This window comes from Danio rerio, chromosome 12 (assembly GCF_049306965.1).
Source record: "Danio rerio strain Tuebingen ecotype United States chromosome 12, GRCz12tu, whole genome shotgun sequence".
In the NCBI taxonomy this organism is placed as follows: Eukaryota; Metazoa; Chordata; class Actinopteri; order Cypriniformes; family Danionidae; genus Danio; species Danio rerio.
In genome coordinates, this window is record NC_133187.1 from 562,262 (window position 1) to 577,500 (window position 15,239).

Genomic DNA, 15,239 nt, shown 5'->3' on the forward strand with positions numbered 1-15,239 from the left:
GTGTGTGTGCGTTTTATCCTCCACACAGGCACATCAGCAGTAACTGAGGTTGAATGGAAGGTCTAACTCTGCTTCTTGTGTTCATGGTGAACATTTCCTACATTTACTGCTCTGTCCCTGGAGTCTGAATCATCTGAGCTGTGTGTTTTAAAGTCATAAATCAAAGGGAGAGATATACACAAACCTGTTTATGCTTCACAAGAGAAAAAAAGAGAAATCCAAAGGTATCTGCAACTTTATATCTCCCAGCTGTGACTGTATTTCTCTCAGTTTATGCCTCATGAAAACACTTTTACTGGATGAGAATAAAAGCTGCATTGATCTGAATGAGGCTGTTTTCTCCTGCAGATCTGCTATAAACTGTGTAAATGCTGACCAATTTGCTGAACTGAATCAATACTAAACTAATACTCCTTCTGCTATTGTGAAGACTGTAAACAATTGAAAGTACATGTGTTGTAAGGCACTAGTCAGACCTATATTTCCCTTGGGTTTATGTCTCACAGTTTTCTTGTAATTCATCTACTCATTATCTTTCCTTCAGCGTAGTCTCTTTATTCATCAGGGGTCGCCACAGTGGAATGAACCGCCAACTATTCCAGTATATGTTTTACACAGCGGCTGCCCTTTCAGCAACAACCCAGTACTGGGAAACACCTATACACACTCATTCACACACACACACACACTGTTCCCCTATAGTGCATGTGTTTGGACTGTGGGGGAAACCAGAGCACCCGGAGGAAACCCACGCCAACAAGAGGAGAACATGCAAACTCCACACAGAAACACCAACGGACCCAGCTGACGCTCGAATCAGTGACCTTCTTGCTGTGAGGTGACAGCACTACCTACTGTGCCACTGCTTCGCCTCAATACAGAGTTTCTGTTATGATTATCAGCTCTCCAATAAATATGGATCACTTATGAGCTATAAATGGACTACACATACAGTCATGCACCACTCACACACACACCGGCTCCTGTTAGTCTGTGACCACACGCACACAGCTGTGGTTCATCCCCATTAATGACTAAGACTCTATATCAGTTTGTTTCGCGTCTCGCTGGTTGTATTTATGCTGCGCCCATGATAGCCGTGTGTTTCCTAGTTTGTTCTGGTTTGTTTATTTAATATTATATATGTAGTCCATGTGGGCATCACAGTGGGTAGCACAATTGCCTCACAGCAAGAAGGTCATTGGTTTGAGTCTCGGCTGGGTCAGTTGGTGTTTCTGTGTGGAGTTTGCATGTTCTCCCCGTGTTGGCATTGGTTTCTTGCTAGTGGGAATAATCTGTAACGGTGAAATAACTTTGTTTCTCTTAGAAATGTGGATATTTGCACTAGATTGCACAAAATGTTGTCTTTTTCATGCATAAATGCAGTGATTAAATATTATTCTGTAGTTCTTGCTCAACTATATTTCATACTCAACATTGCATATCCTGTGATGTGACTATTGCGGATGCACACATTGCGATATCGATGCTGAAACCATATATTGTGCAGCCCCACTCTCCACACACACACACACACACCTGGTAAAAATAATCGTTGTATTTGCAGATTGTTTATTATTCTCATACTGTCTCCTGTTCTGCTAATTATATTTCTGGCTCCTCTTCTTTTGGCTTTTTCTTTGTTTTCTGCAACTCACTCTAATGAGCTTTATCTCAATATACAGCCAATTAGCACCAGACGTCTGATCTAAGGCTCGTCTGCTGATTTTACAAACTCTCAAAGCATCGATTACAGTCCAGCGGCACCTTTACAACACCTGACATTACATGAAACAACAAGTCATATGTGTGACACACATGCATAAAAACCAACCCCCTAACAGCTTTGTTTCATAGATATTTCAGTTTACGTTTTCAATAAACATTCTCTTAAATATGCATGCATGAGTGTATGTCACGGTTCTGGTGTGTGTCTAGATGTGGTCATTGTAGATTTGTTGTGTCATGTGATTCCCCGTGTGGTGTGGTGTGTTCCATGTGCTTCTGCTTAAGTCATGTGACTCCTTTGTTCTGCTTTCCCGCCGTTTGTTAACGTTCATTAGTTACACCTGTGTCACACTCCTGCATGTATTCAGTTCAATCATCTCTTGTGTATTTATACACATGAGTTTGTTTAGCTCTTTGGTATTGTCACACTTCTTGTCTGGCCCAGAGGCACCTCCAATCTCTGGCCACCCCAATATGAAATGATTTTGCTGTTGATATTATTAATTTAAATGTACTTACAGAAATCCGCTATATTTTAATTATTGTGAATTGAATGGCGCCACCAACGTATAGCTGATTCACTGCCCCTCCCCCTCCCCGATCATTGTTGACGACACGCACACACCTTCAACAGACAGCAATGGCAACAACAGGTAGGTTTGTCATACATACATGTCTTTACTTAAAGGACTATTCTCTGCAAACTCCACATAGAAACACCAACTGACTCAACCAGGACTCCAACCAGCGATCTTCTTGCTGTAAGTCAACAGTGCTAACCACTGAGCTACCATGTTGCCAAAATAAAGCCAAAACACACAAAAATATGGAAACTGTTAATTGATAGATTTGTTTTACAGTGTAACACACACACACACACACACATATTAGTGATAACAAGACTTTTATTTTGCATGCAATTAGTCACGATTACTCATAATATTGACGCTGCCAAAAACATTCATTTTCCTCACAAACAGCTTTCCAGCTCAGAGCAATGCGTTTCTGTCAGGATAAAGCACAGAGGTGCCAGCTTTGTGCAGCATCCGGCCGACACAAATGATCTCAGGATTCAATTAATGTGGAGATATCAAAACTGTCATGCGGGGATGGGTTTTGAGGACGGGGTTATCAAAATATGCACGCTATTAAATGTGAGCGGTGAATCCAGTTTGCAGGGATTATGCCGTGCCGTCTGTGATGCCCTGTGAAGCACACAATCTGTTGCATGCATTGGGGATCGGTTCCACTTCACTCTTCACAATAGTGGAGGGACTCTCTTTTAATATATGTGAGCTTAACAGGCTATATGTGTGTGTGTGTGTGTGTGTGTGTGTGTGTGTGTGTGTGTGTGTGTGTGTGGGGTGATGTAGAGTGCAGATGTTCTTTGTTTACACGCTGTACTGTACATCTTTCACTCTTCAGAAAGGAATCAATAGCGGAATCGTGAATCATGAGGGTGTTTGAAGAGCGCAGATTAATACAGTGTGATATTTGTGGAGAAGAAGATGGAGAAATGGATGCATGAACAGATCAGACAGACAAAAGAGACAGAGATGTGGATGTATGGATGGATAGAATGGATGATGGTTGGACAAATGAATGGAGATGGATGATGATGCTAGATAGATGGAAAGATGGATGGAGAAGGAGAGATAGATATGAACGGAAGAAATGGATGGAGATGGATGATGATAAATAGATGGATAAATATGTGGATAGATGGATGATAGATGGATGGATGGAGATGATGGATGGATGAATGAATGGATGAAGATGATGGATAGATGGATGGATGGATGGATGGATGGATGGATGGATATAAATAAGGGGGTAGGTGGATGGATGGATGGATGGATGGATGGATGGATGGATATAAATAAGGGGGTAGGTGGATGGATGGATGGATGGATGGATGGATGGATGGATGGATATAAATAAGGGGGTAGGTGGATGGATGGATGGGTGGATGGATGGATGGATATAAATAAGGGGGTAGGTGGATGGATGGATGGATGGATGGATGGATGGACAGGCGGATGGATGCATGGATGGATGGAAAGGTGGATGGACGGATGGATGGATATAAATAAGGGGGTAGGTGGATGGATGGATGGATGGATTGAAGGATCGATAGACGGACAGACGGACGGATGGATGGATGGATGGATGGATGGATGGATGGATGGATGGATGGATGGATGGATGGATGGATGGATAGACCAACGGATGGATGGACAGATAGCTGGATTGGATGGATGGATGAACAGATGGATGGATGGATGGATGGATGGATGGATGGATGGATGGATTGAAGGATCGATGGACGGACAGATGGACGGATGGATGGATGGATGGATAGACCAACGGATGGATGGACAGATAGCTGGAGTGGATGGATGGATGAACAGATGGATGGATGGATGGATGGATGGATGGATGGATGGATTGAAGGATCGATGGACAGACAGACGGACGGATGGATGGATGGATGGATGGATAGACCAACGGATGGATGGACAGATAGCTGGAGTGGATGGATGGATGAACAGATGGATGGCTGGATGGATGGATGGATGGATGGATGGATGGAAGGATGGATGGATGGATGGACAGATGGAAAAATGGATGGACTGAAGGATGGATGGACGGACAGACCAACGGATGGATGGACAGAAAGATGGATGGATGGACAGATAGTTGAATGGATGGATGGATGGATGGACAGATAGATGGATGGATGGATGGATGGATGCATAAACAAATTGATGGATGGATGGACAGATAGATGGATAGATGGATGGATGGACGGACGGACGGACAGATGGATGGATGAATGAATAGATGAATGGATGGATGGATAGATACAGATATCTGAGTGTTCCGCTGCAGCTCTTCCTCATGCCTGTGTTTTGACCTTTGACCTCTGTGTGAGTGTGTGTGCGCATGTGTACAGTGTGTGTTTGTATGTGTGTATACAGTATATGCGTGTGTGAGGGACTGCTCCTGACAGCTCATTCATCATCTCGGTCTCGTCTCGTCTGCCACCAGTGTGTTCTGCTTTGTTAATTAAAAATGTAAAACTCTAATCATCCTCGGCCGTTTCCTCCACAACACGCGTCTGCATGCTCTCCCACTGCACACCGCATTCATTTCAGATCAACTAAACTGGCCGTAGTGTATGAGTGTGTGTGTGTGTGTGTGTGAATGAGAGTGTATGGGTGTTTCCAGTAATGAGTTGCGGCTGGAATCCACTGCGTAAGACATGCTGGAATACTTGGTGGTTCATTCCGCTGTGGTAACCTCAGATGAATAAAGAGATGAATATGAATGAGTGTGAGCTTGTTTGTGTGTGTGTGTGTGTGTGTGTGTGTGTGTGTGTGTGTGTGTGTGTGTGTGTGTGTGTGTGTGTGTGTGTGTGTGTGTGTGTTATCTGATTGTATGGGGGCTCATATATATGCAGTATCTCCACATTCTCTCTCTGTCTGTGCTGCTGAACTGCTCATGGCTGATTGTGTGGATATTTTGGCGTGGATAAACTCCAGCCGTGTGTCTGCACTCGTGCTCGTGATCGGGGTTTGATACAGAGAAATATCCCACAGTAAAACTCAGAGATCTCCAGCTGCGTATAAACACACAGTCAGAACGTGAAGACGGGGTTAATCCCTCATATCTGAGCAGCAGTAATACAGCACACACTAACATCACACAACACGCTTTGTGTTTACTTTCCCAATTAAAGTGATGAATATACCAGAGGACAATTACTAATAAAGTTATCAGACGAGTCCGCAGGCAAAATAATCTGCCAGTGTGGTCAAAATAGTCTCATAGAAAATGCTTCTTGATTTTTAGATATTTGGAATAGAAACAGGACAGAGACTAAATCAGAAAAGCATTTGAAAAAAGCATATGAAGCATGTTAAAGCAGCCTTCACATGGTTAAAACCCCTACACAGTGACAGAAATGATGAATCTGAGAGTTTTGCTCCTGCAGGACATTTAATGTAAACGTGACAGGAATCTCATCTCTTCCCACAATTCCTCCTCAAACCTGTATTTTTTCTCTCTCGAGCTCCAGAAGAAAACACAAAAGCCCTGAAGTGAGTCCTTGACTTAGAAATAATGAGTTCACCAGCTCAGAAGTTTGCAGAGAAATCTCTTTCTTCCGGCACCGAAAAAACAGAAGAAATCTCTCAGATGAAGTTGAGACACTGATGTGTCTTTATTTATTTATATATATATGTGTTATGCATCCCGTGACTCGATATATATCTGGGTCACGGCTCTCGACCTCAGGTGATGTTTAGCGAAGGCTGAACTCATTAAAGGAAGCTCTTTGATTTCAGAGTTGCTGCTGTGATTATACATCAGCTCTGTTTCTATGCACTGATTTAAATGAACACTATGGATTATCGCAGGAAAAATGGAAGATTAATGAAAATTAATTTCCATTAAATGGAAATGCCAAGATGTGAATAGATTTTTTAAGAAATCTCTGCGCACAACTGAGGTTTTTATTGAATTTTTATCCAAAAAATGCACATAAACTATGATATAAATAAATGTTCCGAATAAATTCAAAGATCAGCAAGGTCATGAGATGCTCATTAGTTTTAGCAGGTTAAAATGGGGTGCATCAACCATACTACGGTAAAGTGTATTATACTGTACTGTATAAACTGCTGTGTCGTCTTTGTTAATGAATGCTTCAGCACACTGTAACATACTATAGTGACCTGATGAACTAATAAGTACTGTAGTGGTTTTTACTACAGTAAACTACAGTGTCGGGTTATTTGTCAATATTAATATAGTTGTTTTGTTACCATAGCAACTGTAGAATCACCACAACAGATCAATTACTATAGCTGTTGTGTTACCATAGCAACTGTAGAATCACCACGACAGATTAATTACTATAGCTGTTGTGTTACCATAGCAACTGTAGAATCACCACAACAGATCAGTTACTCTAGTTGTTGTGTTACCATAGCAACTGTGGAATCACCACCACAGATCAATTGCTATAGTTGTTGTGTTACCATAGCGACTGTAGAATCACCACCACATGTTAATTACTATAGTTTTGTTACCATAGCAACTGTATAATTACCACAACAGATCAGTTACGATAGTTGCTGTTACCATAGCAACTGTATTATCACGCAACAGATCAATTACTATAATTGCTGTTAGCATAGCAACTGTAGAATCACCACGACAGATCAATTACTATAGTAGTTGTGTTACCATAGCAACTGTAGAATCCCCACAACAGATCAGTTACTCTAGTTGTTGTGTTACCATAGCAACTGTGGAATCACCACCACAGGTTAATTACTATAGTAGTTGTGTTACCATAGCAACTGTAGAATCACCACAACAGGTCAGTTACTGCAGTTGATGTGTTACCATAGCAACTATAGAATCACAACAAAAAATCAGTTACTATAGTTGTTCTTACCATAGCAACTGTAGAATCACCACAACGGATCAGTTACCATAGTTGCTGTTACCATAGTGACTGTATTATCACTGCAACGGATCAGTTACTATAATTGCTGTTACCAGAGCAACTGTAGTATCACCACAAGAGATCAATTACTATAGTAGTTGTGTTACCATAGCGACTGCATTATCACCACAACAACTGTAGAATCAGTAGTTCACTCGACTAAGGGGAAAATAGGAGGGAAAATGCCCATTAAAAAAACTGTCTAGAGTTACAAACATATAAAAAATACAAATAATATAATTGCCACATCAAACAGCATGATGGGCTGCTTTTTCTGATTGTAAAACAATGAAAGTGAATGAGAAGACAAATTCTCTCTTGATTTAAATAATTTAAGATATTTAGACTAGAAACAAAACAAAGGCACTAAGTAGCTCAGTGCATTTTTTGCAAACATGAAAGAATGAGGATAATAATAAGGTTAATAAGCAGGCTACTGTAGTATGTTTGTCGTGTGTGAATGTTAAGAGTGACTTTAAGAGGTGTGCCGTGTGATGTGAGGCGTGTGCTGAATCCTGTGCTGCGGCTGCGGCTGCAGGTTGAGAAGCGGTAAATTAAAGGTCTCCGGCAATCAGAGTTTCTGTGCTGCAGTGAAATAGAGACGCAGATGTACAGATCTCTAGCTCTGGCTCCGGGTGAAGGTTCAAGACACTTCTCCACCTCCTGACTGATTTGACTGCTGGTTTTAATATATGATGACTCTGTCAGTGGCCGGTTCCTGTGAGATCAATGACGGCGGCGTCTCTTTGTTTCTGCTTTATCTGTTCCCCATCCAAACCCTCCAGCATCCGCTCTTGATCTTGACCCACATACCGTCGCTTTTGTCACTAGTTTCAGACGAGCTGCTTCGGCAGCAGCCGATTTGAAGAGCGGATTGAACCTCAGAAATGAAGGCAAGTTTTATGTACATTACGCACATCACTGGCTTTTACATATATTCATGTGCAGCCGCGGAGGGATTTACACCAGCGCCGCCATCTCATTAGAATGCGAGTCAAAAATAGTTTCAATTAAAATGAGTTCTGACACATTTCGACAACTGTCTGACATGCTCTCGCGAATTTGTGAAATGCGTTTTTGCTGGGCCTACAGTAATTATTAATGAACACAATCAGGGGTGTCTGGCTGTCAACAGATTTTGCGAGACTAATGAATGTTTAATTTAAAAAGTGCCGTAGAGTCAATACATTTAAATTGTTCTCTGATATCTACACAGTGGTATGTTAAAGAATTAGAGCCATTCGACAAATCAGAGCAGACTATGGCCACACAGACCAATCAGAGCAGAGTAACAGAAGAGCCATCTAACCAATCAGAGCATAGTAAAGCCATCTGACCAATCAGAGCAGAGTAGATCCATCCGACCAATCAGAGCCGAGTATAGTCATCTAACCAATAAGAGCAGAGTAGAGCCATCCAACTCATCTGAGCAGAGTAGAGCCATCCGACCAATTAGAGCAATCTATGGCCACACAGACCAATCAGAGCAGAGAAACAGAAGAGCCATCAGACTAATCAGAGCATAGTGTAAAGCCAACTGACCTATCAGAGCAGAGTAGATCCTTCCGTCCAATCAGACCAGAGTATAATCATCTAACTAATCAGAGCAGAGCCATTCGACCAATCAGAGCAGACTATGGCCACACAGACCAATCAGAGCAGAGTAATTGAAGAGCCATCAGACCAATCCGAGTATAGTAAAGCCATTTGACCAATCAGAGCAGAGTAGATCCATCCGGCCAATCAGAGCAGAGTAATTGAATAGCTATCAGACCAATCAGAGTATAGTAAAGCCATTTGACCAATCAGAGCAGAGTAGATCCATCTGACCCATCTGAGCAGAGTATAGTCATCTAACCTATCAGAGAAAAGTAGAGCCATTCGACCAATCAGAGTAGACTATGGCCACACAGACCAATCAGAACAGAGCATGAGCAGAGCCTTCTAACCAATCAGAACATAGTAATGCCATCCGACCACAATCAGTGTATAATAGAGCCATCAAACCAGTCAAAGCAGATCATGGCCACTTAGACCAATCAGAACAGAGTTAGGGCAAAGCGGAGCCATCAGACCAATCAGAGCAGCGTAAAGCCATCTGACCAATCAGAACAGACTATGGCCAATCAGACCAATCAGAGTAGAATAAAGCCATTCAACAAATCAGATCATAGTAAATCCATCAAACCAGAAGAGTACGGGCCGTTCATCAGACCAATCAGAGTAGAGTAAAGCCACCAGACCATGAATATTAATGAGCTCTGCTATGATGCTCCATGTCAGTGCCTGCTCTCTTTCTTTCTCTTTCTCACACACACACATTCACACACACTACTCAGACAAACACTCAGGAACTCTCACTCCGCCATGCAGACACACACGCACACACTCACAAACACACAGCGTGTTGTACTCTGAAATAAACACATGCAAATTAATCATAGTTATCATAAATATTATATTAAACTCAACAAAAGGCCCCAACAGAGATGTATTGTGTTGTATATCTTCGACGTGTGTGTGTGTGTGTGTGTGTGTGTGTGTGTGTGTGTGTGTGTGTGTGTGTGTGTGTGTGTCCTCATCACCCCTCTCTCTCTCTCAGTCCGTCTACCGCTGCTCTCCATCTCTGTTATCATGCATTATTTATCTGCTCCGGCCGCTGTCTAATCTGCAGTGACACACATGGAGTTTATAGGTTTGCCAAAGGCTAATAGTGAGCTGTTTAACACTCGTATTCATGAGACGCTCAAAGCCCAACAGAGTCATGACTTCATTGTGGATTTACACCTTCATTCAGCACAAACAGACAGAAAGCAAGACACCGCACACACACACACACACACACACACACTCTTTTATAGCTCACGTTATAACGATCTTCGTCAAATCAGCATGTGATCTGCATAACTTTACCATCAGGATTTGAGCATCTTTGTTAGAATAACTCATTGTATCCTCATGCGGGAGATGTTCAGTAAAACGTTTGTTGATGTTTAATGGAGCCCATATATTTGATGTGTGCAATAAATTGAATTTTTATTAGTTTTAATCAGCGACGCTGAGGAAATTGTGCTCGTGGGGGCGAACACCATTGCAATTCCAATTTACTTTAAACATGCCTTATTTTCTTCTGTACTGCAGACTCTGGGATGAATTCAGCTGAACAGAATCATCAAGATTAACACTGTTAAGATCCTGAGGGAGATGTTTAAGTGCCGGTATTATAGTTTCTCAGATATCACCCTTCATGTGCGGTGTAATGTGGCTGTTTGAGAATATAAAGAGATCAACAATAAATGCAGGTTTCCACTAAAAGAACCAATCAGTGCAAAATAAAGCCATCTGACCTCACAGAGCAGAGCAATCAAGCCAATCACATCAAAGCATAGTCATCTGACCAATCAAAGCAGACCATAGCCACCTGACCAGTCAGTGTGAAGCATTCAAACCAATCAAAGCAGACCATAGCCATCTGACCAATCAGTGTAAAGTCATCCTACCAGTCAATGCATAGTAAAGCCATACAACCAGAGCATAGTCAAGCCATCTGACCAATCGGAGCTGAGTAGCAAAGCCATCTGGCCAATGAGAGCAAAGTAAAGCCATCTGACCAATGAGAGCAAAGTAAAGCCATCTGACCAATGAGAGCAAAGTAAAGCCATCTGACCAATCGATGCACAGACATCTGACCAATCAGAGCAGAGTAAGAGCAACTGGCCAATGAGAGCAAAAAAAAAGCCATCTGACGAATAAGAGCAAAGTAAAGTCATCTGACCAATCGATGCAGAGACATCTGACCAATCAGAGTAGAGTAAGAGCAGAGACATCTGACCAATGAGAGCAGAGCAGAGACACCTGGCCAATCCGAGTGGAGTAAGAGCACAGCCATCTGGCCTATGAGAGCAAAGTAAAGCCATCTGACCAATCAGAGCAGACCACAGCTGATCAGACCAGTCAGAGCAGAGCTTAAACAAAGCAGAGTCATCTGACCAATCAGAGCAAAGTAAAGCCATCCAACCAATCAGGGAAGTATAAAACCATCAAATCAGAGCTAAATTAAGCCAACCGAGCATAGCTATCCGACCAATCAGATCAGATTATGCTCTGCTGAAGGCAGAGTTTAGATCACTGAAGCAAGTGTTTCAGTCTCAGTGAGGAAAGAGCTGAAGCTGTGGTGGATATTATGAGGAAATGACAGTGTTTCTGACCTCGTGAAGCTGCTGAGGAGAGCAACAAAACAGTGTTAGCAACCTTTAAAAACAAGAGCAGCATGCAGCACTTAAAGCAGCTCAGACACACACATGCAGAAGTAATTCTCTCCATCATCTTCACATCTCCAGCTAGTTTTCAGTGTGAAAGCATTGAGTCTGGCTGTCAGTGAACTGTGCCTATTTACCAAATCAAACTATAGCCCAGATACGTCAGACTGAAATACTGCCTTTTGTAGCACAGGGCTCTTTTGAGAATGAGTTTCTGTCAGCATTGAACTGAGACGCTTCAGAAGTAGCCTCCAAATACGACACACGCCAGTTATGTGGAGCTCTGAAACACTCTGGATAACATACATTAAGTATTAATATTAATTTAGATATTTTTGAAAACTAAAATGACAGTTTCTCATTAATTTATATTTAAAAATGAAGTAGAAAAGGTAAAATATTAGTTATGAAAGTTAAATTTGTTGTTTTCAACTTCATCGTCTCCATGCTGCAAAAAACATATGATTTCTTACATAGAGTTTTTGTGTTGTTTTTAGTCAAATATCTCCTAATTTCTTGTGTTGTTTTTATAAATAATGAGTCAAAATTGAGTGATCTCTTTTCTTAAAACAAGCAAAATAATCTGCAGTGGGGTGAACAAAATCCTGTTTTTTATTTTGACATAAGACTATTTAACTTACCCCATTAGCAGAATATTGGCAGAGTATTTTATCAGACCAATCAGAGCAGAGTAAAGCCATCCAACCAATCAGAGCATAGCAAAGTCATTTGACCAATCAGAGGTTTGTAAAGCCATCTGACGAATCAGAGCTGAATATGTGCCCTTCATCTGACCACCCAGAGCAGAAAAGAGGCACCACACCAATCAGAACAGAGTAAAGCCACACAACCAATAAGAAAAGAGTAAATCCATCTAACCAATCAGAGCATAATAATGCAATCAGAACAAATCAGAGCATAGTAATGTCATCAGACCAATCAGAGCATAGTGATGCCATCAGACCAATCAGATTAAAGTAAAGCCATCAAGCCAATCAGAGCTTAGTGAAGCATCTAACCAATCAGAGCTTAGTAATGCCATCTGATCAATCAGAGCTTAGTAATGCCATCTGACCAATCAGAGCATAGAAATGCCATCTGACCAATCAGAGCATAGTAATGCCATCTGACCAATCAGAGCATAGAAATGCCATCTGACCAATCAGAGCATAGAAATGCCATCTGACCAATCAGAGCATAGTAATGCCATCTGACCAATCAGAGCATAGTAATGCCATCGGAAAAATCAGAGCATAGTAATGCAATCAGACCAATCAGAGCATAGTTATGCAATCAGACCAATCAGATTAAAGTAAAGCCATCTGACCAATCAGAGCATAGTAATGCCATCTGACCAATCAGAGCATAGTAATGCCATCTGACCAATCAGAGCATAGTAATGCTATCTAACCAATCAGAGCCTAGTTATGGCATCTGACTAATCAGAGCATAGTAATGCCATCAGACCAATTAGAGCATAGTAAATCAATCAGACAACATCTGACCAACCAGAGCAGAGCATATTTAGAGACCAATCAGAGCAAAGTAAAGCCATCCAACCAATCAGAGTAGAGTGAATCTATCAGACCAATTAGAGCAGAGTAAATTTACCGACCAATCAAAGCAGAGAAAAACTATTCGACCAATCAGAGAAGAGTATGTGCCTTTCATCCAAACAATCAGAGCAGAGTAAAGCCATCAGACCAATCAGAGCAGAGTTTAGTCATCCAACAAGCAAAAGCGATATTTGATAATAGTATGCTGTCTATATATTATAATACACGATACTGCAATGTCTACTGACACTTTCGATCAGTTTAAACTGAACAGTGAAGTATTCCCGTCTTCATGCTCGCTGCTGCTCTGATGCATCATGGCACACATGCGTTTCCCTGTGATTTTCATTACATTCAGCGATTCGATGCACCTTCATACAGCAAGTCCTTTCTCTCCTGCTGGGATAATCTCAGAGGAGTGATTGGTGAGTGTGTTCAGCCACCTGTGGCCCACTGTAATGCAGGAAAGAGCCCGAATCCTCCACAGAGCACAGCTTCATCCATGCAGACTTAACTCTTTCACCGAGACGCTTAAAGGACATCTATTATGCAGAAGTGACTTTAATAAGAGGTTGTGTGTCAGCAGTGTGTGTGTGTGTGTGTGTCAGCAGTGTGTGTGTGTCTCCAGCAGTCTCTGATGCTCAGCAGTACTGAACTGTGTTGGTTCTAATCAGACTTGATGCAGACACACTTTGATTGACATTCTCTCTTTATACGTGTCATCAGAGGGGGAAAGCCCCGCCCACTAGTGCCCATCATCTCTCCATCTCATTAGCATGTCCAGCAGGCCTGAGTGAGAAGCAGCCGTCTGTCCATTCGCCATTAGAGTGTTCGAGCTGCTGAAGATGATGTAAGCATAGACTAAGAGGATTATAGATGTGGAGTTTAAGATGAAGCACAATCATACTCAAGTAAAAGTATCAATACTTGATAAAAACTGCAGTGCAAATACACTGAAAAATAAATATCCATATATTCATTTTCAGTATTTTTGGATTCCTGTTTTTTATTTATTAAGTATTTTTGGGAATTGCATTCAAATCATGTACAGTATGTAATGTAATATAATAAAATCTACATTTATTGTTTTATTATTTTGATAAACTTTTATACATACATAATCTTATTTATTTATTTGTTTAATTGTTTGTTTGTTTGTTATATTCTTCATTTATTCATTATTTTGTTTATTAATTTATTTAGTTATTAATTCATTCATTTTATTTTATTTTTTATTTTACTTTGTTTTATTTTATTTTTTATTTTACCTTATTTTATTTATTATTGTATTGTATTCTTTTATTTTATTTTACTGTTTATTTTGTTTTATTATTTTATTTTAATTATTTATTTTATTGTATTTTTTATTTATTTATTTATTTATTTATTTTTATTGTATTCTTTTATTTTATTTTAATTAATTTTATTTTATTATCTTATTTTATTTTAATATTTTAATATTATTTTATTTTATTTCATTTTATTTTATTATTTTATTGTATTGTATTTTATTTAAATTTAGTGAATTTTTTATGTTATTTTAGTTTATTTTATTTTGTTTATATTTTCCTTTTTCTTAGTACCTTATTTATCAGGGGTCGCAACAGCGGTATGAACCTTCAACTATTCTGTTTTACACAGCGGAAGCTCTTCCAGCTCCAACCCAGTACTGGGAAACACCCATACACACTCTTTCTCTCACACACACAAACACACACACTCATACACTATGGCCAGTGTAGTTAATCAGTTCTCCTATAGCGCATGTGTTTGGACTGTGAGGGAAACCGGAGCACCTGGAAGAAACCCACACTATCATAGGGAGAACATGCAAACTCCACAAAGAAACACCAACTGACCCAGCCGGGACTCGAACCAGAGACCTTCTTGCTGTGAGGCCACACTGATAACCACTGAGCCACCATGACACCCCCTACAATATAAGTTAAATTTTCATGTCTATGCTGAAAAAGTGCATCCAAAAGCAAAGAAGATAAAACACACACACACACACACACACACTCATAAATCATATTCAGATCAGTAAGCTGAAGTGGTGTGGTCTCCATGACAGCCCTCAGTGACGCTGCATCTGCTTGTGTTCTCGCAATGGTCTTGTCACTGTTCCTCTGCCGTCCTGCAGGATTGATCAATGGTGTGTTCATTATGATGAGCTGC

General features: G+C 40.7%; 1 protein-coding gene across 1 annotated transcript in view; it reads left to right on the forward strand.

Moving 5' to 3' along the window:
* The first annotated feature begins 2,143 nt into the window (after positions 1-2,143).
* gsg1l2b (gsg1-like 2b) overlaps positions 2,144-15,239 on the forward strand; it is a 35,455-nt gene continuing 22,359 nt past the window's right edge. The window contains exon 1 of the mRNA XM_003199553.7: positions 2,144-2,381. The gene's annotated coding sequence lies outside the window, so the exon portion shown is untranslated. The remainder of the gene's footprint in view (positions 2,382-15,239) is intronic.